Below are 14,575 nucleotides of genomic sequence, written 5' to 3'. Positions count from 1 at the left end.
TAAACGACAAAACGGTTGAAGTTTCAAAATGGATCTAAAGTAGGATATTTAAAATCAATGTTTTCCTCTAAAGAACTATATAAGCAGTCAGCGGTAGCAGATAAACTTTTGTTAGCACTTTTAAAATTAATTGCCATGGTGCATGACAAGTCTGTGTACAAAGATCAAAAGGCGGTTCGTTAAGTCCTTGTTTCGTAAAATTTCGTATAAAGAAATCGGCTTCGTCTGTTGTTCACGTGCTAATGTTATATCATTTGATAATAAACTAGAGGTGCTGTCTTTGCAGTAAGTTTTTTGTTACATTGCACTATGAATCATGCATGTTATGAAAGGTTTTAAAAGGTGCCTGCTCGCGATTTTTTTCTTTTGTAAATTAAATACATGCTTTTTTCCCATAAACGTGTACATTAAACTTATCTTTGAGAATATTCATTAAAATAATATTTTTCTTAAATGTAAATCGTTAATTGCATGATTTTTGTTTACAATGGGACTACTTTATTATGCAGATAGAAAGATTTATTGTTGAAAAGAAAAGGAAAGAAAATATGCAAGGAAATACAGAGTCATGTATGTTTATCAATATAATATAATTACATCAATGAATAAAACGTGGCATACAGTTTATCTATTTGATATTTTACGACTTTATTTGTTTAGTTTTGTTCAACTTCTTCTCTTTATGGATGTAAGATTATCATAAGCAGTGCTCCACTTACTTTATATCTATTATTAACGCGCAGGTTTGTTCAAAAATCTTGTAAAGGGGTGATACATCGGAAGCCCGGAAAGCATAAATACCGATAAAATGATAATTGCTGACTTTATTTGATTAAGTTTATTCATGAGAGATAATGTAAAGTGCAAAATCCCTCACCTAGCAACGTCTTTACCTGCATTTAATCCTTAACACTTACGTGCTGGAATTAATGATTCCGAAGGGCAAGAAAAATATAACACCACCGAAATGAAGTATAAGCGGTTGACATGCTGCCACTTTATTTAATTTTGTCTTGGCTTTTTTAGTTTAATGATTAAGACTTTTCCATAAATCAACTTACTAATACATGCTTAATGGCATTTCCTTGATTAGCTTTAAGGAAAACTAACTTTTTAATTGCATTTAGGTTAAACGAGAACAAAGGTGTCTGTCAGCGACACTTTGTTTTACTTTTTGAAAGGAGTGGTTTTAATGAGGAAAATGCCCGTCAGTCATGAGCCTTTAGACAAGATCAAAAACACATTTAATCAGTCCATCTATACATGTTTATCATATAAAATATAGGGTTTTTACACTAACAAGTCAGTATGTAGTTTTATTCATTGAAACAAAATTGTCTTTTTCATGCATGTCAGGCACTAAACAAAATGTCAAAGGCAATACCGCTAGGGTTGATATATAGGAAATTAATTTACTTTTTTGTATTAGATTTTCATTATATCTGAATAGCACTTTTATTATAAGGACATAAATTGCTGCCTAAGGTTAGTTCTAGATAACCCGTCTAAAATGTCTCAAAATTTAATTAAAGTGGGAAGGTTAAAATTTTATTCTATACACGATGAAAGGCTTTGGTGAGTGATTTTAGGGGGTATATACTCTTAAGAAGCACTTCATCTCTGTTCGTGAAACTATCGATAAAATCTCTGGTCCTGCAAATTTTTACAAAAATGACTTCATCAAAAGAAACTCTAGAAAATGGAGAAAAACACCTAACTCTTCAAAAATGTTAAGAAAGACGAAACAACGCATAGCACTTCATATATACGAAGATTGCTGTCATTACAAAATAGCTATACAGTATTATAAGCATTCAATAACAGGCTAGTTCGTATATTAAGCATTGCATTATTATAAAAATTATTGACAATTGAGCCATTGAATATGATGTGATATTCTCCAGTCAATGACATATAGCCGAGGCTAATTATGACTTTTTACCGTCGAATGTCACATAATATTTAATGGATCATTAGGTATAATGCTTTGTATCATAATCAGCGTAGGATTAAAGAAATCACAAACGTAAAGCCTATTAAGGCTAACTTAAACATAATTGTTGGTCTGTTTTCATTCAAATGCAAGAAAAGACGCACGCAAAAGACTGCCACGAGACGTTTAATGGCTATGCAAACAAAAGTGATGCGGATCTTTTAACATTTGTTGTAAAGCAAGTAGTTAGATTTGAATCAGAAATATGGCATAAGGACGACATGCAACAATTATTCAATGCACACGTGAAGTTAATAGTCTACGAGTTTGATTCTAGATAAAATCTTATTCGACCAAGAAATGTGATACTACACCAATTAATCATGACTTCATAATTTGTTCTGTTGACTACTGTTTGGACCAATGAGATCGCAGTTATTTTTTAGATCAATAACAGACACAAGTGAACATTGCGTTGCCTCATTCTTATTGTTTTATCTCTTTCCTACTAATAACATTTTCTTTCCTTCTAGTAGTAATTATTTTCATTCAATAAAATAGAGAACGTTTGTTTTGCGTGTAAGATTAAAATATATTTCACTGAGTGAACACCAGATGCAATATTTAAATATTGCAATATTGTTAAAAGAACAGCTGGTATTCTCGAATGAAATGTATTTCAATCTTATATGTCATTTTCATTTTCTGATATCGAACAATTTTGAAAGCAACTAGCAGTAGTTGAGAAACTTTTTAGTACTGGTATATATAATTGACATATTGCATGACAAGTCTGTCTATGAAGATCAAAGACTTTGAAATGATACGGGAAAGGTATTGCTTAGAAAATGAGCGGATGAGACAAGGCAACCATAAACTGTTGTCTCTCATATGCTTGTCAAAACGGGACGTCCGTGACCGAATTGTCAAGGTCGCTGACTTAAAAACACTAAGGCTTCACCGCGTCGGGTTCGAATCAAATCGCATTTTCATGTGACTATAGCAATAGTGATAGTGATTTTCGTTGTTGCTTACAACTGTATGAAAATGAATTGCATATTACGGTTCAACAACCACAGAAATTTTAATCGATTCCCATAACTGTAAATGATTGTGATCATTTCCAAAATGAATTAAGGGAATTCTATCTGTGTTGATTACACATTTCATTAATAGCATTTAATGAAATTATGTGATACAATCTACAAAGTATTGTTTAATTTTGTTAACCTGTCAATTCCATATTCATCATACGGTCAATGCACAGAATATATTAATATTCGATAAATGTTCGGTAAATTCAGAGAGAGGTACGCAGTAAAATGTGATTAAATATGAGTTAGTTACACTGGCCGTTATACGCAATAGGGTAAACCACGGATATCAAGATGTCCTACATGTTGTAAGATCGAGACAGTGTATGTTAATTTTTTTGAAATTATGGCTGTTCTGTTTTTAATATGTTTTGCACTCTTTTGTAAATACTATTTTTTTGTATATAATTGATACTGAAAATTCATTCGGATTATAATCAATAAATGTAATTTCAGTGCCGTAAAATACAATACTAAATGTGACAATTCAGTGTTTCTTAGTTGTTTCATATCCGGGTAGACAATTTTGCAAGCGCTTGACCATTTTCTTTAAAATATAACTAAAAATAAAGACAGAATAAGTCTTAAACGAATGTCAAAAGAATGTCGAACCTCGGATCTCACATACATTAGGTAATCACTTAACCGACTGTGCTATTGCGGATGTACGAGAACCTTCATTAAACTAGTGGGAGTTTTCCAAACGTTAGTGATATACTCCATATTAATTCTCGTAAAATAAACGGACAAAACCGATATGGGATCGAATATCTACACGAGTGCTATGTGTATTCATTATTGACAGGTCAATAAAATCATACTATTACACTAAAGCTACACTTTTGGTCATGTAACGGTATTATCTGTTTTGATTTTAAACATGCTTTAATTTGTATATCCAACATAATTGTAGTTCTACAATCATTTGTTATCTTCCACAAAGTAACTTAAATGGTGTGTTACTTTTACATTGGTGTGACGCCGATTTTGTTTTAATTAACATTGTTTGAAAACTTACGTATTTATATAAATAAGTAAATGTATAAGTATATTTGGTATTGGCAAGAAAATAGTATTTATTCATTAAAACATCAGGCCGTTTTTGTTGTTTTAACCGCAAGATATGTTACCCGTACGAAGATAATTAAACATACATTTAATCTTGATAGATTAGATAATGTATTTATAATTGATGTTGAAATTATACGCAAGAGAGCCCCTCAAACCCTCTTGAATTTGATTGCTTAACAAATGCTGTAATTGAGCGTAACTTCAAAAGTATCGTTGATTTTTCTATTTATATTCCAGATAAGGCAACGCAATAACTACTTCGTTAACTGATTTGATTTTATGTTCTCAATATTAGATATATATATTAGAGAGAAATTCTAAATTGAGAATATTTACTTCAAATCTGTTGTAAACATAATTATATAAGAATTACATTTTATGAATAGCATTAGGCGGATAAATATGATATTAATTAATTATAGGTTGCTGCTGTCGTTAAATACGAAGACAATAAACATATTTATTTGACGTTGCTACTATAATCAAGTTAACGGATTTTTTTATCAGGAGCATGAAACAAATCAAAAATAAAAATGTGTGAGAATATTCAGGGAACCTAGCTCAAACCGTTAGTCATATTAATATAAATGCATTTCACGGAAAGCGGCTCGTAATTGTACCGTACCGATTGTACGGAGTTGGAGAAGTAGCACGGATATATGAAGAAACAGGGTTATTATAAGGTGTATTATAATCTGTTTTTTCATTCGGATGGGGTTATCTAGGAGAGGCGAGGTAGCGCCGATTGTGACCCGTTCTAGTAAAATCTCAGAGAGCCCAATACAAGTAATTGATCAATAATAAACCAATCAAGTAATTGATCTAGATAATAAACGTTTTATCAAATACCCTATTTTTTGCATATCAGACAGAAGATTTTGTTTAACGTGCCATGCGCTCCCCCCCCCCCCCAAAAAAAAAAAAAACGGTTATGTATTACATCTATGAAAAACAAGCCACGTGCTTTGAAGGACGTCACATCGTACTACTTTACGGACTTATTTCATGTGTCACATACAAGTGTTACGTACACGAGAACATGCCTGATTTGTACAATAAAATGAAATGATTGTTCATTTTGTTTTCTCTTTTAAATCAATAAATAAAAAATAATCCTTATTTGTACATTTGTTTCGACAATTTCCGACAACGTTTCATTGTTTATAATTTCTGGTTTATAAGCTTGTCATTAATGAAAAATCTATGTTTGCTGCTCGTTTCAAGTAGAGTAAAATAGGGGTTTACTTAAGAACTAATTGTATGTACACTACATATCTTTTCACAAGTGAAGTTAACCTGCAGCCAAGAATGAAATTGTGAATGGAATTCCTGACTTTTAGGGTCTTTTTAAATGTTAAGTTCTTGATAAAGCTGAGAGCTTTTACTATTATCAAATTCCTCTATTACTATTTCTCCAAAAACTCATTCCAAAATAATTTGTTTCATTATTCCTTTTACTACAGGTTCAGTTTCTGTCTGAACACCTCTCCCAATAAAAACATTCAAAGAATGTAACGCCTTTGGAAACCAATATCAGCCTTAAAGACGGTTTAGTTGCCAAGGGACAACGAAAGTAGATTTACAACTTTTAATGCTGATGTAAAGTCTTTTAGACATATGCAAAAATAAACACAAAACCCGGTCCAAACAAGACAATTTCAATTCAATTAATTCCGACGTTTCTATGTAGAATACCCTTTTGAATTTAAATGTTCAGATACACTGTTAATAGTACTATTCATTCTTTGAGTTTGACAAACATATTGTTGTTTCTTTTTACATTTTTTACAAGTTATAATGTAAATGACATCTAAAAATGTATAAGGAAATTACCTTTTTAGGAAACAGTTTAGGGTAAATTGAATTTGAAAAAATATTTGATCCAAAAACATACCCATTAGCTTTCTTTTGCATCATTCTTTGGTTCTGTTGGCAATTGGTAGTTAATTATTATTTTGTACGGAAGTCAAAATACTACTTTGTTTACATTTTGGTACCTTTACTACACATAACTGCATTTTCAGCCTATATTTTTCTATTTGTTAAACATCTTTCATGCACTTAATGCATTATTTAAACACTTTTAAACACATGTTTGATACTTCTAAAAAATTTAAAATATATGGATTTCTGAGGCAGAATGTGCTTTTATGTTGCCTTATTTGTCCGATAGTAATAAAATATGAAAAACCACATCAACAATGAAAGGCGGCGTTCAATGAACGCAACCCCCATATGACCCAGCAACAAGAACCAATGGCAAGGAGCCCAGGCGGACCCCAAACATAAAAAGGACAGGGCAACGACACGTTAATCATTAAATGATAAATAATTTGTAACTGATTAGGAATTCAAAGAAAATAATAATAGGCCCACAAAGGGGAAGGGGACATAAGCCCGGGGGAAGGGGGGGTTAATCAAAGAAATAAAAACTAGAGGCAATGGGGAAGATACTTACCGTAGACGAAAAAACAACAAGGGACACAAGCAAAAGTGTCACGATAACAGTACGAAACAACAAAGACATACATCTGAGGAACTCAGTGGGGCGCCGCCTTGGAACGGTCAGCAGCATAATAATGACTGCTGGGGTGTTTAAACCGGTTAATGGTGCACCAAACCTTGCTCTTAGCCCCACCATGTTCCTATAAACGAGACAGTGTAAATAAAATGAATCCCCGCCAAGTGAAATTCTAACAGTTGTCATGGTTACAAAAGGTTAAATAAGTGAAACACTAAAATGATCATGTAGCAACATATAAAAGTAAACCCAATGACCATAACAAAAGTACTCAATGTCCTAAAGAAAGATAGAGCAACAAGAAAATCACCTACAAAGGCCCGACGAAGCAAGGCAGAAGACGAACATTAAGACAATTCAGTCCCAAAGGGCTTTACGAACTATCCATCATAGAGTCTCCCACTTGGTCCGTCAGATGCAATCAAAAGAGGAAAGCGTAGTGTCCAACTGTAAACGGGTTGAACACTAAACATGCAGTATGTCTTAAAATAGTAGGGTCATAACATAAGTTATTTCGGAGCTCGAAATATAAATAAGGAAATGATATATCCTGTAATACTTATCTCATTTCAATTAGAAAATTCTAGTAAGATGTCTTGGAAAGTTTCCGTAATAGCTATAAAATGTAAAGGTAAGTAATAGAAAGAGCACCGAAACACGAGGTTATCTGATTTGTACGAGGGGGCGTAGCCCCCCGAGTATTAATCAGATTACCGAGTGTTTTGGTGTTCTTTCTCTTTTGTATCATAGTCAAACATAAAAACACGTTCCCTGTTGTTACAATATAAAAACCCCGGCAAAAATGAACCAATGAACGAGCATCTAAATATGACATTTCTGTCGATTTCACTTTCACTGCCGTCACAATATGTAAACCCCAGCAAAAATGAGCCAATCAATGGGCATGCTCTGGAGTGCGGGTAACTAATACCCGCACTCCAGTTAACGCACTGTGCATGTATATGTATACGATTTAACCCTGACACATTTTCAACAGAAAGGTCTCCAAACTATGATACAAGTTGTTTATGTAGGCAAGTTCAAAAGGGTATAGCATTAGCCTTGAGTTATTAATTTCAGAAACATTTAAAGATTTAGTGCATTAAATAAAAATATTCATCATCTTGCAGCTAACGGCCAGCAATTGATGAAATAATTGACAAGAACTTAATACCGTTTGTTCTAGAAAACAAAATCTTCAAACGCACAGAAATTTAAGGGCTAACAAGGATAATTAGTACCAGATTAACCTGTTTTCATGTTCTTAACCATTGCCTCGGAGATGTAAAATAATTATGTTGATGTACATTTTCCTCTCAAAACAGAAGTTCAATACAAGCAGTTTCAATCACGACTTCCAAAGGTTTGTTTTGTTTGTTTGTTTGTTTAATTTTACGCCTTTCCCAACAGTATTTCAGTCATATAGGCAGGTAGTTTCCTAACCATCGTTCCTGGAGAGTTACACCAATACTAGACTACCTTCCTCCGCGCTAATCTACCAAAGCATTTCCCGGGGATCGAACCCACGCCAGAGAGGTAACTGGATTAGAAGTCATCGACTCTAACCCCTCGACCACGGAGGCGGACTTCCAAAGGAATGGTTAAGATAAATTACTAGTATAGCACAATGACGTATCAGACAGATACGTTTGTATAGAACATCTCAAAAAAAATTCAGTCAGCAGTTTTCTTTTGTATTTTTAAAAATCGTTTGCATGCGATACCGTATGTATCATGTTACAGCCACCCCGTGAATTAAAATGGCCACTGCATGAAATTGCTAAAAAATGTTACTAGGTAGAATGAAACATACTCGACGTTTAATCAATCAGTCTTTAAAAAACTGAATCTGACTCTTTTTCTCTCAGATTTTCTGAAATTACAACATAACATCAAAGTTATTAATATGGAGAAGAAACATTGATAAAGAAAATGACTGAAATACTTCTTGAAAAGGCTTATTTCCTAATCTTTAATCCCTAAAGAAAGGCCAACAATAAGTTTGTTACGGTCACGGTCTGGATAAAATTGCTTTTGCTTTAGCATGTTTGATTATATTTTATTTTTATTTGTTAAACAGATTGCCACTGCAATGATGAAGTTGAAATCTGCCGCTAAAAGGGGAAGGGTATACCAGTGTAAGATGTGCCTAGAAAGAGATGAGAAGAACAGGACAGAGTAACACTTATACACTTCGACACGTCAGTGAATATAACGTGCCTTTCAAATACATGAACTGCGACGTCAAGTGTGGAGAAGCTGCCAAGTGGGATCGCCATGTTAACTCTCCTAGACATATCGAGAAGAGTGAGGGTGGGATTACTACAACAGCCTTGGCGGTTCTTGAGTCACCCACCCTAAAAGTTTTACGATGGGGTGTTGATGTCAGAAAGTTTTTGAGAGATAAGCCCAGAGCTCATTGACTAAGCATTGGGTATAAAAAGTCCCCATAGTGAGGAAAGGGTTTTAGACCAAATCCTCGACAGTGAAAGCGAGGATGTTTTAAATTTGTCTTTTGACGTCTTATCTGTGATACGCAGGCTTCATAACCTCTGATCCCCTTTCAAAATTCCATTTTATTTAGTTCTGCCCATTGTTTTCTCGTTTAGGGCACACGCTTTTTATTACTTGGGGACCATACGCCGCTTTTCATGGAATGGCACGGAAGTGTCACATTGAAGGTTCCATGATAACCGCCGTATGAACACATCTACGGATGTTTCTAAATTCAAAATTTTACTATTTCACGTTTAAATGTTGAATTCTGCTTAAGCCGGTGCTAGGGGGCGTGGACGGTAACTTGCACTTTTCAGTACCGTCCATGAACAGGCTCAATCAAACCGAGCCTGCAACATTTTCAATTTTGCCGTGTTGGGCTTTCTTTAGGGATTCTGTATTTATCTATTTAGTGAGATTGAAGAATGAGGAGGGTATTGAGAAATCAGAGGTAGAGGCTTTAAAGGAAATAGAGAAAAACAGAATCTTAAGTTATTGATAGACAGTACATGTATTATCTTTTTTAAAGCAATTGAGAACTAAGACCAATACATGCCATGACTTGTTCAGTCAGAAGAGAACAGTACAGACAGTGGGACAGGAAGACAGACGCAGAACACGCAGGGGAGGAGAGATCGATCAAGGTCAAGATAATGAGATCGATCATGTTGTTACCTAAGCTGCAATAAATATGATAATCTACATGTATTATTTGTTTAATATATATTATAAATGTTTGATTATCAAGTTAAAATTATCATTTCTATCAGTAGGGAGATGTGGGGCTCACGTTAACATCACAAAGGCAAGAAGTAATGAAAAGTATACAGTCCAAATCCAGCCCTATCCGAAAAAATGGCATGCAAGCTGTCGGTCACAGAAATTATATCGTAATTACTTTGTTCTACATTAAAATACAGGTTTAATTCAATCAATTACCGATCACTGAAGGTACACGGTATGTAATTGTATGCTGACCTGTCAACACTTAGAAGTTCTGTTTTATCTGTGTTATTAATATTCATCGCTCTTCGCAGGTGCCTTGAATGAAATTGTTGGAGTTTACGACATTCCGTTCATGGAATATCCCTTGTTTTGTTTTGTTTGTGGGATTCCGTAAAAAGTTGCCCCGTACTTCACCTCAGTGTTGTTATATTTTCTTGTCCTTCGGGATTATTGATGCCAACACTATAAAGTGTTGAGAATTGAGTACCGCTCAAGCCGGTGCTAGCGGGCGTGAGAGATGTTGCACTTATTCATTATCCCTTATGTACAGACTCAATCAAACCGAGTCTGCAAGATTATGTTATTTTGTTGTGATTAATGCTTCCGAGGGATTACTTTGTTTCCGGAATTCTGTTTTTCTCTACTTCATTGTCTCATCAGTATAATACTTATTGTGCAATATGGCGGCTGTAAAAATGTCTCCCCGTAGTTATATTTTCGATCCTGACCCAAGATCTTACAAAGTTTGTAAATAACGTCCTCGTAAAAATCAGACTGGCTAATCTCTTGTCGCGGAAGTGTTTTTTAATCACTATTGAATCTTAAAATCAAATGAAATATGAAAAACAAGATCAACAAGGAAAGGCGGCGTTCAATGAACGCAACCCCCCGCAACGTAACGATTGTTATATTTTGTAAATATTTACGTTATTTATAAAAGCGGTAGCCCTGTTTGAGTAGCTTGCTAAAAATGAAAATATTTCGCTCGTTCAAATCCTTCTCGTTGCTACAACCTCTAGCGAGATACAGATATCCCGAGGGATCACTTTGTTTTTAGATTTTTATACTTCACAGCAGCAGGTGTCAAGTGATGTGTGGCAGCTGTTAAAAGTTGCCCCGTACTTCACCTCAGTGTTGTTATAGTTTCTGGTCCTTCGGGTTCATTGATGCCAGCACTATTAAGTGTTGAGAATTGAAGACCGCTCAAGCCAGTGCTAGCGGGCCTGAGGAATGTTGCACGTATTTATTATCCCTCATGTACAGACTCAATCAAATATGAAAAACAAGATCAACAAGGAAAGGCGGCCTTCAATGAACGCAACCCCCATATGACCCAGCAGCAAGAACCAATGGCAAGGAGCCCAGGCGGACCCCAAACATAAAAAGGACAGGGCAAACCGAGTCTGCAATTCTCTTGGAATTTTGTTGTGATTAATGCTTATGAAAATATTTCGCTCGTTCAAATCCTTCTCGTTGCTACAAGCTCTAGCGAGATACATATATCCCGAGGGATCACTTTGTTTCCAGATTTTTATACTTCACAACAGCAGGTGTCAAGTGCTGTGTGGCAGCTGTAAAAAGTTGCCCCGTACCCGTACTTTACTTCTGGTCCTTCGGGATCATTGATGCCAGCACTATTATCGTTGGGTGTGTTCTGGGTGCCCTACTTGGGTGTGGCGGGGGTTAAGTCCTGTGAACGTTCCCTTTGTGAAGTTACTCCGTACTTCACTTCAGTGTTGTAACATTTTTCTGGTCCTTCGGGATCATTGATGCCAGCACAATTAGGTGTTGAGAATTGACTTAACAGGGTTCCCAATATTATTTAGGAGTGAAATTTTAGGTTTTTTCCAAGTTTTTTTTCAAGGATTTTTTTTAAATTCCAGGTTTTTCAATTTGAGAATTCCAGGTTTTTTCAAAACTTCCCACCAGCCCGTAAAAGTCGTAGAATTCTTTACCCCATTCTACTCCTGCATTTTCATAAACATCAGTCCATTCAAGGAATTCCTTCTCCGAGCAGGAGAAAAGTAGAAGGTTATCAAGAAAGGACAAGAAGATATCACATACAGAACTTCTGATGGCTTACCCGTGTCTCATGTCCCCTTCCCCTGTGCCTTTTGACATTGTGGGCCTTATATTAAATCATTTATTTGTTTTGTTTTATTTCCTTATAAGTTACTTATTATGTATTCTGATGTAGTGGTTTGCCTGCCCGTACTCTGCCTTGTGCCCTGTTCTGTTTTTCTTTGGGGTCCTCCTGGGCTCCTTGCCGCTGGCGCTTGTTGCTGGGTCGGGTGGGGGCTGCGTTCATTGAATGCCGCCTTTCCTTGTCGATCTTGTTTATCATATTTTAAGTATGCTGTGCCTTCAAAGTCAATAAATATCAGGTTTGCCAATCCACTTAGTAGTTTGAGAACTGAAGTGGTCTCATTTACGAGTTCCTTGTTTTCGTTTATTTTCAAAAATTTGAGACTTAATAGTTGAGACTGTGGTTGCTGAAGGTTTGCTAAACTGATTATGATGCCAGTCAGATCCAAATGTTTCAGATGTAACTTGTTTTGTCGATTTTTTTCCCTATTCCTATTCCTCTGTCTCGCAACTGGCGCACTAGCGCAGACGACTTATTGCTTAATCAACTGGACGACTGTGCAGTAAATTCAAGCGCTCCGGAAACACGGCCGAGCTTGTGCTTATTATTTTTTCGTTCGTTTTTATTGTTAATTTCTAGCGAGGTTTCAAAGCCATTTGCCGTATAAAAACTGAATTTGATTTGTAAAATGTTCAAAATACCAAGATACCTTGTTAAAACCATCCTCGGTGGAAGAAAACATAATAATCCAAACGAGGAAATGGACGTTGCTTCGGCGGCAGCCATATTGTTTAATATCGATTACTTCCCTTAGCGGTACGGACTAAACCCCGGACGCAGCAAGTTCCCGGCGTTTTCACGACCGGGAGTCGCGATTTTGAAAATCATGGACTTTTCCCGTTTTCCCGGTAGCGTGGGAACCCTGTGAGTACCGATCAAACTGAGTCTGCAATTTTCAAGTAATTTTGTTGGGATTAATGCTTCCGAGGGATGACTGTTTCCAGATTTTTATTTTCTTGTTGATCTTTATTCTTGTTTTCTTAGAATTTAGTACCGCTCAAACCGGTGCTAGGGGGAATGAGGGATGTTGCACCTTATCCCTCATGTACAGACTCAATCAAACTGAGTCTGCAAAATTCTTTTGTTGTGACTAATGCTTCCGAGGGATAACTTTGTTTCCAGATTTTGATTGAGCCTGTTCATAGACGGCACTGTCAAGTGAAAAGTACTGTCCACGCCCTCTAGAACCGGCTAAAAGAATTCAACATTTAAACATGGAAATGGCGAAATTTTGAACAACCGCAGATGTATTCATACGGCAGTACCATGTGACACTTTCGTGACATTCCACAAAACGGAATATACAATAGTATACACTTTATATGCAGTAAAAAATCTGGAAACAAAGTGTTCCCTCGGAAGCATTAATTACTAAAGGTCAGATCGACGATCCAAATCGGGAAAATTGACCCATTTACAAAATTTCTTACACTTGCATATTGATCTTTTGGGATCACTGATGTCAGCACTATTAAGTGTTGAGAATTGAGTACCGCGTGAGGGGGTGAGGGATGTTGCACTAAATCATCAGCGGTTGGCTGGCTAAAATGGTGTATTTTACGAAAGTTTATACGCTTCATGTACAGAATGAACAAAACCCTTATGTACAGACTCAATCTAACCGAGTCTGCAAATTTCATGTTATTTTGATGTGATTAATGCTTCCAATGGATCACTTTGTTCCCGGATTTTTTTACATATTGAAAAAAACCCAACACTTTTCTTTTGTAAAAAGCGTTCAGTTTACCGTGGCTAACTGTATATGACGGCAATCCTGTGGAAATGTGCTCGCAAGCTGGTTTTTGTCACGCACGACTGAATCAACTTTTTCATTAAATTAAATTTAAATTAATTAAAATTATGATAAATAAGATCAACAAGCAAAGGCGTGTATCGTAATAATTCGAAATAAGTAATAGAAAGAGCACCGAAACACGAGGCTATCTGATTTGTACGAGGGGCGTAGCCCCCGAGTATTAATCAGATTGCCGAGTGTGTTGGTGTTCTTTCTCTTTTGTATCATAGTCTAACATAAAAGCACGTTCCCTGTTGTCACAATATGAAACCCCGGCAAAAATGAACCAATGAACGAACATCTGAATATGACATTTCTGTCGCTTTCCCTTTCTCTGCCGTCACAATATGTAAACCCCAGCAAACATGAGCCAATCAATGGGCATGCTCTGGAGTGCGGGTAACTAATACCCGCACTCCAGTTAACGCACTGTGCATGTATATGTATACGATTTAACCCTGACACATTTTCAACAGAAAGGTCTCCAAACTATGATACAATATATATATATATCTCACTTTCAGTAAATTTTGTCTTCATGATGTTGCGTCAATCTAAGGATATACACACGGGTGAGGAACTGTTGCACGAAGGATGGAGTTCTTATGATAACTGTCACACGTTACGGATTTATGTGGAAAACTTTTCTGTATACTTGGAGTACTCGCGTGAAAAAATGGTAATTTTTACCTTTAAATGTGGAGTTTGAGGTGCATAATTAAACTTCGATAATTTAGCTTGCCCTACATCTTGTATTATGTTTTAGAAAAATCTTTTAGTCCATTTTCATAGC

Source organism: Ruditapes philippinarum, unplaced genomic scaffold (assembly GCF_026571515.1).
Source record: "Ruditapes philippinarum isolate M1 unplaced genomic scaffold, ASM2657151v2 ctg5499_1_1_1_1, whole genome shotgun sequence".
In the NCBI taxonomy this organism is placed as follows: domain Eukaryota; kingdom Metazoa; phylum Mollusca; class Bivalvia; order Venerida; family Veneridae; genus Ruditapes; species Ruditapes philippinarum.
This window is presented reverse-complemented; position numbering follows the sequence as displayed.